Source organism: Schistocerca gregaria, chromosome 1 (assembly GCF_023897955.1).
Source record: "Schistocerca gregaria isolate iqSchGreg1 chromosome 1, iqSchGreg1.2, whole genome shotgun sequence".
In the NCBI taxonomy this organism is placed as follows: Eukaryota; Metazoa; Arthropoda; class Insecta; order Orthoptera; family Acrididae; genus Schistocerca; species Schistocerca gregaria.
The window spans coordinates 375,056,374-375,068,516 of record NC_064920.1 but is presented as its reverse complement, the minus strand read 5'-3'; the positions used below and the strand labels follow the sequence as shown (position 1 = coordinate 375,068,516).

General features: G+C 40.9%; 1 protein-coding gene across 2 annotated transcripts in view; it reads right to left on the bottom strand.

Moving 5' to 3' along the window:
• The window catches only part of LOC126347233 (DNA polymerase alpha subunit B), an 89,981-nt gene that overhangs the window by 28,746 nt on the left and 49,092 nt on the right, over window positions 1-12,143 (bottom strand). The gene's annotated exons all lie outside the window — the stretch shown is intronic.

The following is a 12,143-nucleotide window of genomic DNA, read 5'->3' as shown; positions in this document are numbered from 1 at the left end:
CATACCATAGTCCTTACATTTCTGATCTAGCTCTGAAATATTACTTTGCAAACTTTCAATCGAATCTGCCATCACACAACTAAGTCATCCGCATATGCAAGACTGCTTATTTTGTGTTCACATATCTTAATCTCACCCAGCCAGTCTATTGTTTTCAACATATGATCCATAAATAATATGAACAACAGTGGAGACAGGTTGCAGCCTTGTCTTACCCCTGAAACTACTCTGAACCATGAACTCAATTTACCGTCAACTAACTGCTGCCTGACTGTCCATGTAAAGACCTTTAATTGCTTGCAAAAGTTTGCCTCCTATTCCATAAACTCATAGAACAGACAATAACTTCCTCCTAGGAACCAGGTCATATGCCTTTTCTAGATCTATAAAGCATAGATACAATTCCCTATTCCACTCATAACACTTCTCCATCATTTGCCATAAGCTAAAGATCTGGTCCTGACAACCTCTAAGAGGCCAAAACCTACACTGATTTTCATCCAATTGGTCCTCAACTAATACACGCACTTTCCTTTCAACAATACCTGAGAAGATTTTACCCACAACGCTGATTAAAGAGATACCTCTGTAGTTGTTACACTTTTTTCTGTTTCCATGTTTAATGACTGGTATGATTACTGCTTTTGTCCAGTCTGATGGAACCTGTCCGACTCCCAGGCCATTTCAATTATCCTGTGTAGCCATTTAAGACCTGACATTGCACTGTATTTGATGAGTTCTGACTTAATTTCATCCACCCCAGCTGTTTTATTGCACTGCAATCTATTGACCATTTTCTCCACTTCCTCAAATGTGATCTTATTTACATAATCATTCCTGTCCCATTCTACCTCGAAATCTGAAACATTACTGATCCCAAATTGTTACTCTAAAATATTTGCTGTCAGCATATTGGATTTTGCTTGTTCTAAGTTAGACGTATCTCCTGCTTCGAAAATAATAAAATTAAGTAGCAGAGAAAGAAACGCAGCTATTGAAAATAAGGTACAACAAATTTCAGACAAAATTAGAAAAGTCTTGGAATCAAGCTTTAGTAATACAGATACCAACATTACTTCTAAAGAAGAAGAAAACCTACCACCGGCATCATCTGACACTGAATATTTAACCTTATTAGAGAAATTAAAAATTAAATGTTTAGTGACACCTAAAGAGGAAAAGTTAAAATTTTAAGTTTGCTCCCTGACTTATGGTCAAGAGAAAAAACTAGTTCCTGAATTCAGTGTTTGTCATTGTTTGGTTAAACTAACCCGAAAATTAGTGAAAGAGCAAGGCATTCTTCCAGTTTTAGGAAAGAAGAAAGGAGTAGATATAAGTGAAGAAACAATTTAAAAGATCCAGCAGTTTTTTTGAAGATGATGAAAACAGTAGAATGTACCCAGGTAGCAAAGATAGCAAAAGAGTTATTATAAATGGAGTTGAAGTAATAAAGCAAAATGACCTGATACTGCGAAATTTAAACGAACTTCATGTAGCTTTAAAAAATTCCCACCCTGAATGCAAAATTGGAAAGGCAAAATTTTGTGACCTCTGCCCTAAGTGGTGTATTTTGGTTGGATCCTTAGGGACACACTACATGTGTGTGTTTATATCATCAAAATTTCAAACTCATGATTGTAGTTAAGATCACTGAGTTTTGCACCCACAAAGAGTTACTAGATTTAATGGTCTGTGACACACACAGTTATGACTGCATGATGAGTTTGTGTACTAAATGCCTGGTAAGGAAATCATTATTGAACTGTTTCACGAATATGATGAGGAAATGCCAGACACTATTACCTTCAAACAGTGGGTCACAACTGACAGGATAAATTTAACAGTGGTTAAATCTCAGGAAGAGTACTTGGAATCTTTAATTGATAACTTACAAAAACTCGAAAGTCATCACTAGGTTTCTAAAATCCAAAGTAAGTGTTTGAAGGCCAAAAAAGCACAACTTCATGAAACTGAAGCATAGTGATAGCTGATATTGCAGAAAATTTTACATTTGTGATCCAGGATGCAATACAAGGGTACCATTGGGTCAATGACCAGGCAACAGTGCATTCATTTATTCTCTACTTTAAAAATGAGAGAGATGATGTTTGCAGTTCTTCAGTTTGCATTCTAAGCGACTACTTTGAGTACAACCCTTTGGCTCTACATGTGTTTCAAAAGTATGTAATAAATTACACAAAAGAAAATTTTCCCAAGTTTGAGAAACTGATATACTTTCCAGATGAAAGTGGTAGTCAGTATAAGAACAAAAATAATTTTTCCAAATCTGTGCAACCACAAAGTAGACTTTGGGATGGAGGCTAAATGGCACTTTTTTGCATCTTGCCATTGTAAAAATGCATGTTATGGAGTAGGAGTTACAACAAAATATGAATTAAGTAAAGATAGCCTACAAAGACCAACCACAGACCCAAGTCTCACAGTACAGGACATGTTTGTCTTTTGCTATAATAATATTGAAGCAATGACCTATTTTCTGATCAAGAAAGAAGAAGTGTTCTGCATATGAAAACAACACTTCAAACCAGATTTGAAAACTGTAGAGGAATTAAAGAAACAAGGCATTTCCACAAATCCCTTGGCATTGCAGAAAACTTAGTTCGATGCTATATAACATCAGAAACCAAAATTTGAGGATCATTGTGTCAGTAAAATTACATCTGTCTTTAACGTTGAATGGCGTAGTGGCATGTGTGTATGATGGGCTGTGGTGGCTTGCTGAGGTTGAAAGAAAAAGTTTGGAAAATGATGTTTTTGTGCATTTTTACCACCCTGTTGGTCCAAGAACATCTTTCGAGAAATCTACTAGTGACAAAGTTGGGACACTAATGAAAAATGTTTTAAGGAAACTTTCAGTGCTTGAACATACCACAGCAATTGGGAGGTCTTATTCTATATCACAGAAGCTGTCTGAAAGAAATCACAGAAGCTGTCTGAAAGAAATCACAGAAGCTGTCTGAAAGAAATCACAGAAGCTGTCTGAAAGAAATCACAGAAGCTGTCTGAAAGAAATCACAGAAGCTGTCTGAAAGAAATCACAGAAGCTGTCTGAAAGAAATCACAGAAGCTGTCTGAAAGAAATCACAGAAGCTGTCTGAAAGAAATCACAGAAGCTGTCTGAAAGAAATCACAGAAGCTGTCTGAAAGAAATCACAGAAGCTGTCTGAAAGAAATCACAGAAGCTGTCTGAAAGAAATCACAGAAGCTGTCTGAAAGAAATCACAGAAGCTGTCTGAAAGAAATCACAGAAGCTGTCTGAAAGAAATCACAGAAGCTGTCTGAAAGAAATCACAGAAGCTGTCTGAAAGAAATCACAGAAGCTGTCTGAAAGAAATCACAGAAGCTGTCTGAAAGAAATCACAGAAGCTGTCTGAAAGAAATCACAGAAGCTGTCAGAAGAAATAACTGTTCTTAACATTCACCACCAGGTTTAGGAAAAGTCCCATCTGAAAGGAAGTTATTTGAAAATGGCTCAAATGCCTCTGAGCACTATGGGACTGAACTTCTGAGGTCACCAGTCACCTAGAACTTAGAACTACTTAAACCTAACAAACCTAAGGACATCACACACATGCATGCCCGAGCTATGATTCGAACCTGCGACCATAGCGGTCGCGCGGTTCCAGACTGTAGTGCCTAGAACCGCTCGGCCACCCCGGTCAGTGTTAATTGAAAATATTTTGAAGTATGTCAAAATAATATAAATGTTAATTTCAGTGACGTTTCCACTTTTTGTATATAATTCAGTACCTTACTTCAATAATAATTGATTATATCCCACCAATATCACACATGAATAGGCAACATCAGTTTTAGAGTAATGTGAATTATCTCCCCATTTTCAAACATTCATATTTTTGTTCAGTCAGATATCAATGTTGAAATTTTTGCAGTATGTTGCTGTCATACAGGTGTACAAACTGTGCAAAAGTAATATTTTTATATTCATTGCCACCTGAGATAACTAACCCCAAACTTTACAAAAAATGAAAATTTTCTAATTTCAAAAATTCATAAAAAATTAAGGAAACATTTGTAAATGTTCTTGCTCTATATGATGCTAGTAGTGTATGATATCTAACTATAGGGAAAAAACAGACACTCATAGAACGGTCCTTGTTTGCTATTTTTGGTCCTAAAAACGGGATTTTTGAAAATTTGGATACCAAACTTTGGAGGTCGATTTGACTGGTTATTTTTGAATTTAGAGTATTTTGTATAACAGACAATGTTGTAGAGGACACTTTTCTAAAAACAATCATGTCAACTGCAATGTTGTAACTTATCCCAGTGCAGAGGTATTCATATTTTTGCTAACATCTCTAAACTGAAACCTCAAAAATGATGTGGTCCGTCATCTCTTGTGCACAATCCTTTTGTTCAAAAATAGCCTGTCAACTGTACTGTAACCGATTTGCCCTTTGTACCATGCATCTGGTGGTCTCCTGTTAACCACCGTCCTAGTCAGTAGACGGACCCAAACTGAGAAGTGGCCTTTCCACTGAACTGAGTCCGCAATAGCTGGGGAACAAAAACAAAGGTCAATGGATAAGGAAGACCCTGTCTCTATGGAAAAAGTGTGTCATCTGACCCATGTTCAGAATGCAGATATTCTCAGAATGAACGAGTTGCTCGATCATCCGACCCCTTGAGCAAGCGGTAGCCCCACAGCACATTGTGTGCATTGAAGTCCCCACAAGGAGGAATGAGCATGGGAATGCCTAGAAGAGTTCTGGTAGTGCGTCTGCATCCAAAAAATCATTAGGGAGCAGGTACAAAGAACACACTGTTATATTGAAGAGTGCGAGAACTTTCACAGCAAATGCTTACATAGCCATGGTAAGAGGGACAGGAGAGGAGCCGCATCTGTCATCAAGGAAAACAGCTACTACACCTTTAGCTCTGTCTCCAGTAGTATTGTCCTTCATTTACGCATGGTAGCCCCGTAATGCAGGTGCGTCTCTGACTGAAATGCATTTCTAGTAAGCAGATGTAGAAAGGTTTCTCCCGGACCAGCAGCTGAAATTCTTCCGAATATGAGAGACATCCATTCAAATTCCACTGCAACAACAGAAGTCCCTGTGGAAGCCATTGATTGGCGATGGTTATTCTTTTTGTTCTCCTTCAGAGGCAGTGGTTTACCGGGGAGGTCAGGGGAATGTTAGCCAGTTCTTTGACTCCAGTTCCTCTGACTGGAAATCCATATCCTCCAAAGCAAAGTCCCCATCAGAAAGGGTGAGAGCTTGCCGAACTTAAGTTTTAACAACTGCCTTTTTGGGCTTTGAACTACTTTCCGAAGGTCATTTTTCTTTACTGACAGGGGGTGGCTGCCTGTGTTGCGGGGGTGGCTTATGATGTTGGGTAATGGTATGTGGCTTAGATGGTAAGCCTGTTGCTGACAGCTTTCAAAGAACCCCAGTTTCAAGTTGAGTGTTTCTGCCACAGGCACATCAACAAGTGTATGTGCTCATACTTTAATCTGGGGTCTGAGTTTGTGTGATATCATACTTAGTGATTGTTATATTAAGAGGTGATGCAAAAGAAGAAACAAAAACCGGTGGTCGCAGTTTTGAAAGGTTTTTTAGCTTCACCACAGGGTGTACATCTCTATTTTCAACTCTTGACTTTTCCTTTCCTTGTTGTAAACCTCACATTTTCTGCTCCACACTGGTGATCCCCAGAGCAGTTTACACATTTCAGAGGAAGTGTACAAGAATTGCCCAACTCATGAGCTGAGCCTCCATAATTGCCACTTGCAGCCCTCTCATTACATCCCATAGTGGTATGGCCAAATCTTAGATATTTGTAGCATAGCATTGGGTTAGGAACAAGCGGGCGAAGCTTAAGACTGATATAGCCTGCAAGGACATGTTCAGGTGATTCTGGAGTACTAAACATTAGAATAAATGTTGCTGATTTTTCCAATTTACCATTGACTCTCCTCATGTAGTTCTGCACTTCTGTGGCGCCCTTATTTTTCCATTCTTCGTGTAACTCCCCGGATCCACTTCCATTATATCAGAGCAGGGAACCACGTGCTTACTAAAGTTGAGGGTGTTGTGCAACTCAGCCTCGACTGGGTAGTCACCCAAGGCCTTACATCCCAGAAGCTTAGATATCTGGTTAGAATTAACAGTTTCAACTAAAAGTGTTCCCTTACGAAGTCGTTTGATGAATTTCAGAGCCCAGCAATACCTTCCAATGCCTTGTGAACATAGAAAGAGGTTATGATCTAAAAGATCACCATTTGCTCGACTACAATGAAAGTGTTAAGGCACACTAATGCCCTGTTACTACTATTCTGAGACTTATTTTTGGGAGGACTGACCAATTGAACTCTCTTTGAGGGGAGAGTGCAGGTACTGCCTGACGGTACACCCATCCTGTCAGGAGTAGACGTTTGATGAGACCGTTCCATAGGGATCCCATGAGACGCTAGGAAAACAACCATCGACCCAGGCAGAGCCCTGAATGCCTGAGCAAGCTTTATACCATTGGGGGTGGCAGGTGCACCAGAGGTTGCCCACTAGTGACTGTTTTACCTCAATAACCATTCACCTCATCAGCCCCTAGCACACCTTGAGGTTGGTCCAGGTGGTGAAGCCAAGATCCCATTCTCTTAAACACACAACATTCCATGGTGGTCACTGAAGTATGCCCAGAGCTTACAGTGACAGAGGGCTGGCAGCACTTACCAGTGCCCAGCTCAGGAGCCCCAGGGTCACCAAGCCCATACTCAGCAAAACGAATTCTGAGCCCCTGAGTGGTCCTTTGAAGGAAGTGACTAATATTTTGCTAAGCGAGTTTATACCGATCAGAAGATATTATTCCATTCCACAAGACATTAGAAGTAATTTCTGCAGACTTGTTTGTTCCACAGAAAATATGAAAGGTCAAATGCCCTCCTACTGAAGAATAGGGCAACTCGTGCAAATTTATGTAACTTTAACCCTTTCACTACTGCAGACATGCTCTCTGCATTCCATGCTGCACAAAGCTTTTGTTGTGGCTGTACTGGCTCACCAAATGCCAGTGCCTGCGGTAAGAGATTTGTGGCCGATAAGAAATACTTATCTGATTTTTCAAAACTATTAGGTAAAAAAGTTATTTTTGCTGTTTGCTTGATAAGGGACAATTCCTTTTTGTTATATGCCATAGTTACTACACTGCACTACACTGCATCAAATTAAGTAAAACACTGTACAAAATCTTAAAAGGTGTGTGTATAGAACTATCCCTGTCTCATTATCCAACTTTTACTTTCAGTTACATAGTGTGCTTTTTTTTGCGGTTGTACTGTTTCTTCTTGAAAGTTTACATCCACCCAGCAGATCCTTTAAACATTTTTCCTCCCACTTTCACTGCTGCTTAACTGCCCCACTGCTGTATATTAACATCGTGGATTATCTATTTCTTGAATGTACTATTAAATTTATCTAGATGAACTGCGTTTACCATTGAAAGTTTTTGTTGATGTGTACTCTGACATTCTAGGTATCTACTCCAGATCTGTTTAGTTTTAATAATTTAAAGTTTCTCTTGATGATCCTGAAAGACAGATGCCTCTTCTTTAGACTTATCCAAAAGGTGGCAACTTGTTTCACATACTCCTCTGTTATGGACAAGGGTAATGTGGTAGCCAACAATATTACATCACCAAAGCATCATCACCTACTTCCTCACTTTCACATCCTTGTCCCTTTGCACCAATGGCACAATTCGACGAATGTGACTGGTGAATGGGCAGTCTCTTTATTGCGTTGAAAAATCAATCAACTATTTTGTTCTATACCTAGCACGTCTTCCTTTGTGAAGTTGTCTACTATATCTCCAGTGTAATCGCAATGTATAGAGAATAGCGAAAAAGAAATCCCTTCAGCTTCTTTAAAATTCAAATAGTCTCATATAATGATACATGCCAGCGACAGCTTACAGCAGCTCTATCCGTTTAAATGTTGCAATTTGATATCCATACCTGATCACTCCTGGAGATGTCAAACTATTACTTGTTGGTTCACTGACGACAAACCTCTCCCCCAATCCACTGCACAGTACTTCACAGTCTCGCATTAAATGGACACAGTGTGGTGGAGAAAGTGACAAGTGCGCATGTGCACGAACTTTCAGAAGGGCATAAATGCATAAGGTACATAAAATGCCACAAATTTTCACACAGAATCGATTGCTGAGGCTCATGTCATATCTGTGCTTTTTATCCTTAAAATAAAAGGTCAAATTGGTGATTTTCCTTTTAAGTGAAACACTGAGTAAAATTCTTGCAGTCCTACTAGGTTTCCTCTCCAGGGGGGGGACACCACCTTAAAGTAGCACTGTCCATGTGGGTGGAGAGGCTTGTGAGCTCATGTGAAGCTGAGGGCTATGCCGGTTGTGGGAACCTACAGTCGGTAAGGTCTTAGCCGTTGGACCGGACTAAGTGTGTCCCACAATGACTTGCCATCCCACATCCATTCCTTGTCCTTTCCCAACTCCTCAATACCCAACCCAAGCAGTGATGCAATCCATGCCAAGGGGTGTGTGGCACATGGAAGACATGTCGTGAATGGAGCCTCAGAGACACCAGGCGACCTCGCTGAGTAATTAGCCCTGCACCTCACGAGGTTTCCGTGGTGTGGACAGATTAGAACCACAACTCTCGTGGGACCAAAATGGACACAAAATAAAGTAGCAATACTGAGGGGCAAGTTCAGATCTCAGACACCAAAACATCACGGCTGGAACCTGTGGAAAACATCCCCTCACCTGAACAGGGGGACAGACTTGTTCAAGAAGTTTGAACAGATTAAGATCAAACACTTGTCTGGGGCTCAGAAGAGGAAACTTCTTAGATAACTAAAGCTAAAAGAAGTAAAAGAGTGGCTCCCTAAACAAAAAAGGGATTGGGCCCAAAACCTGGGCGAAGGGGGTGTACAAACCCCTTCTACATTGGGGGGAGGGAGTAAGAAAAAAAGGGAGGAATCAAAGACTCCCACTTCTCAGGATAAGCGTATCCAGAAAAAGCTGAGGTAAGATATAGGGAAACAGACCTATAATACTGCAGTCTCTGTTTTTAGGATGGCAATTATCCAGCAAGGCTATCCACTGGTCAAGATTACCTCGCAGCAGGAGCAGCTCATGCAGATGTCGCTGTTTGAGAAGATGTGGGAGACGCTGGTCCAGGATCCAAATTCAGGAGATTCTATCTAGATCACATTGATCTTACCTTTGTCTGTGAGGGGGTGGGTACAGTGACTGGTTTAAGGAAAATGTGCCCCTAATATCACCTGGGAGGACGTGAAGCTGCTGGTAAAGACAACAGCTGAGCTCTTCAAGACTGCAAAGATATTAATGTGTGTGTGAAAACCTCAGCTACTCTGAGAAAATAGGGTCTCAAAACCTGAAAGACTTGACAGAGGATTGGAAGATAAACAACCCAAATGTTGCACCAAACGGCCAAACCATTTTAGTGGAAGTTGGATAGATGTCCCTGAATGCAACGCAGGAGCAAGGCCCGAGACTATTCTTGGGGTTCTCACAGATTGCTGTCAGGGTAATCAAAGACATCAGAAGCGACAATGGTGGCAAGATGGAGCCTGAATGTGCTGTAGATAAATCTGCAACACAGTAAATGGGCCACTGCTGCCCTGTATCGTCTCCCAGGAAGACAGAAGACAAGAAGTGGACGTGTCCGATTCAGAAACCCTGTGTATATAAAGGGGGTGTACTGGACCTCGGCATAACTGGAGGTAAGCTGGTTTAGGCTAGAAATGTAAGAAGCTCCAAAACTTCCATTTATGTAAAAAATGTAATCCTCTTCATGCCAATGGCGGACTTTTGTTCTAGAGACTTAGTGACCATTAGGATGCGGCAATGTAAGGAATGTATCACAAGGGAGTTTGTAATGGCCTCGGAATACTTTCCTTATGAGTACAGTGCTGCTCCTTCTCAGGTGGAGACTGACAGAAGCCTGCGCACAACAGGACGAGCAACTATTCGTTGGATGCAATGCTAATGCTTACTACTTGGTGCAGAGCAGCACCAATACCAACAATAGAGGTGAGTAACTTCTATAATTTCTTCTAGCTAATAATGTAGAGATCCTCAATAGGGGCAAGGAACCTACATTTAGGAACATAATAAGGGAAGAGGTAACTGACATAACCTTCAGTTCCACTTTGATGGGTAGTTATGTCAAATAATTGCATGTGGCTTTGGAGACATCATCATCAGGCCACATGTATATTAAGCTTGAGGTTGAAATGGGCATCAGACAGACCATGTCATAAGAAATGCCAGGAAAACAGAATGGGAAGTGTATAGGAAGGACCTTAACTCAGGCCCATCGGAAGTCAGTACTTCGATAAGGAATCCAGTAGAGTTTGAGGAGGAAGCAGAGGCAGTGACCTATGCCATCATGACCTAATACCACGACAACTGCTCTAGCTCCAAGAAGTGTACGAAAAGTAAAGTATCTTGGTTAAACAACAACATGGAATCACAGAGGAAACAGGTATGAAGACTGTTTAATATAGTGAGAAGTAAAGGGCAATAGGCAGAATATCTGGAGGCCCTTGTCAAATATAAGCTTGCAATTAAGCAAGCAAAGCAGGCGTCCGGAAGGTATTCTGTGAGGAGGTAAAGGGTTCAGCTGTTCCAGCCAGACTTCACAAAATCCTCATTAGAATACCAACTAATCCAAGAGGAACTTTAAGGAAAGAGGATGGGAAGTATACAAGGACAGCACACGAAACACTGTAACTACTCAAGACTAATTTTCCTCAATGTACTCTCACAGACAACATAGGCCAGGACAAGATATCAGATTTCAGGTATTCGAAGGGAGAACTGGAAACCTGCCAGAGAATATGCTGAACATAGTAAAATCCAATGGGTGGTGGGAAACATTCTACCTGTTCAAGTCACCTGGCCCAGATGAAATTCTTTTTCGTGCTCCTGCAACAAGCAGAAGTGACCTTAATAATATTCCTATGCAGGTTATTTAGAGTTAGCCTAGCAACAGGAATCATTCCTAACATCTGGAGGGCACTGAAGGTTATCTTCATTCCACAGTCAGGGAGAACTGATCATTTCCAGACCAAGGATATGAGACCAGCCTGTCCTTTCTTCTTAAAACATTACAAGAACTGGTCAATGTGTATGTTAGGAAGAGGGGGTTAACTAGGATTCCTCTACACATAAACCAACACGGATACCAACCAAAAAAGTAGTTGGGAAGGTGGAGAAAGCACTACACTTTCAGGAAACAGCCCTCTGCACCTTCTTGGACATCTATAGGGCTTCTAGCAACACAACCTTCAAATCCATGGTTACGGCAGCAGAGGTGCGTGGATTGGAGACCACTATTTGCAGGTGGATTACAGCCATGCTTAGTGGTAGAAAGATAGAAGCCACCATGATGCAAGGAAAAATGTTAATCAACACCACCAGAGTAAAGAGAGGTCCTATCCCCTCTACTGTGGAACCTTGTGGTGAATGAACTCCTTGTAGAATTAAACTCTTAGACAGTACTTTCACCAGAGATACGCAGACAATCTTGTCATAGAAATACTTGGCAAATTTTTAAGTACAGTAAGAGCTATGTCACAAGGAGCATTGAACATTGTGCAAAATTGGTGCAGGAAACAGGATCTAAGGGTCATTCCTAAGAAGACTGTTTTATCACCGTTCACAAGGAAGCAGATACAAAACACATATTGGAATCTCAAGCTTCTTGATGAAACTCAACCAGTGATGGGGATATTGAAATATCTAGGGGTAATCCTGGATGAGATATTGCAGACCCCTCACATAAGAAGCACCTGTTCCAAAGCAAAAGGTAGTATAATAAGTACCAGGAGAGCTTGTGGTAAAAACTGGGGCTGAAGCCCAAGAGTATGTGCTGGATATACACCACAGTAGTAAGACCTGTGATCACTTATGGGGCTACAATGTGGTGGAAACAGGTGGAACAGCACGTAGCTGCTAAGGAGCTAGCTAAGGTGCAGAGATTGGCCTGCTTAGCCCTTATATGCGGAATTAGCAGCGCACCCACTTTTGGGATGGAAACCATGTGGAACATGCCCTCATTACACCTGTGGGTAAAAATGAAGGCAGCACCTGGAACA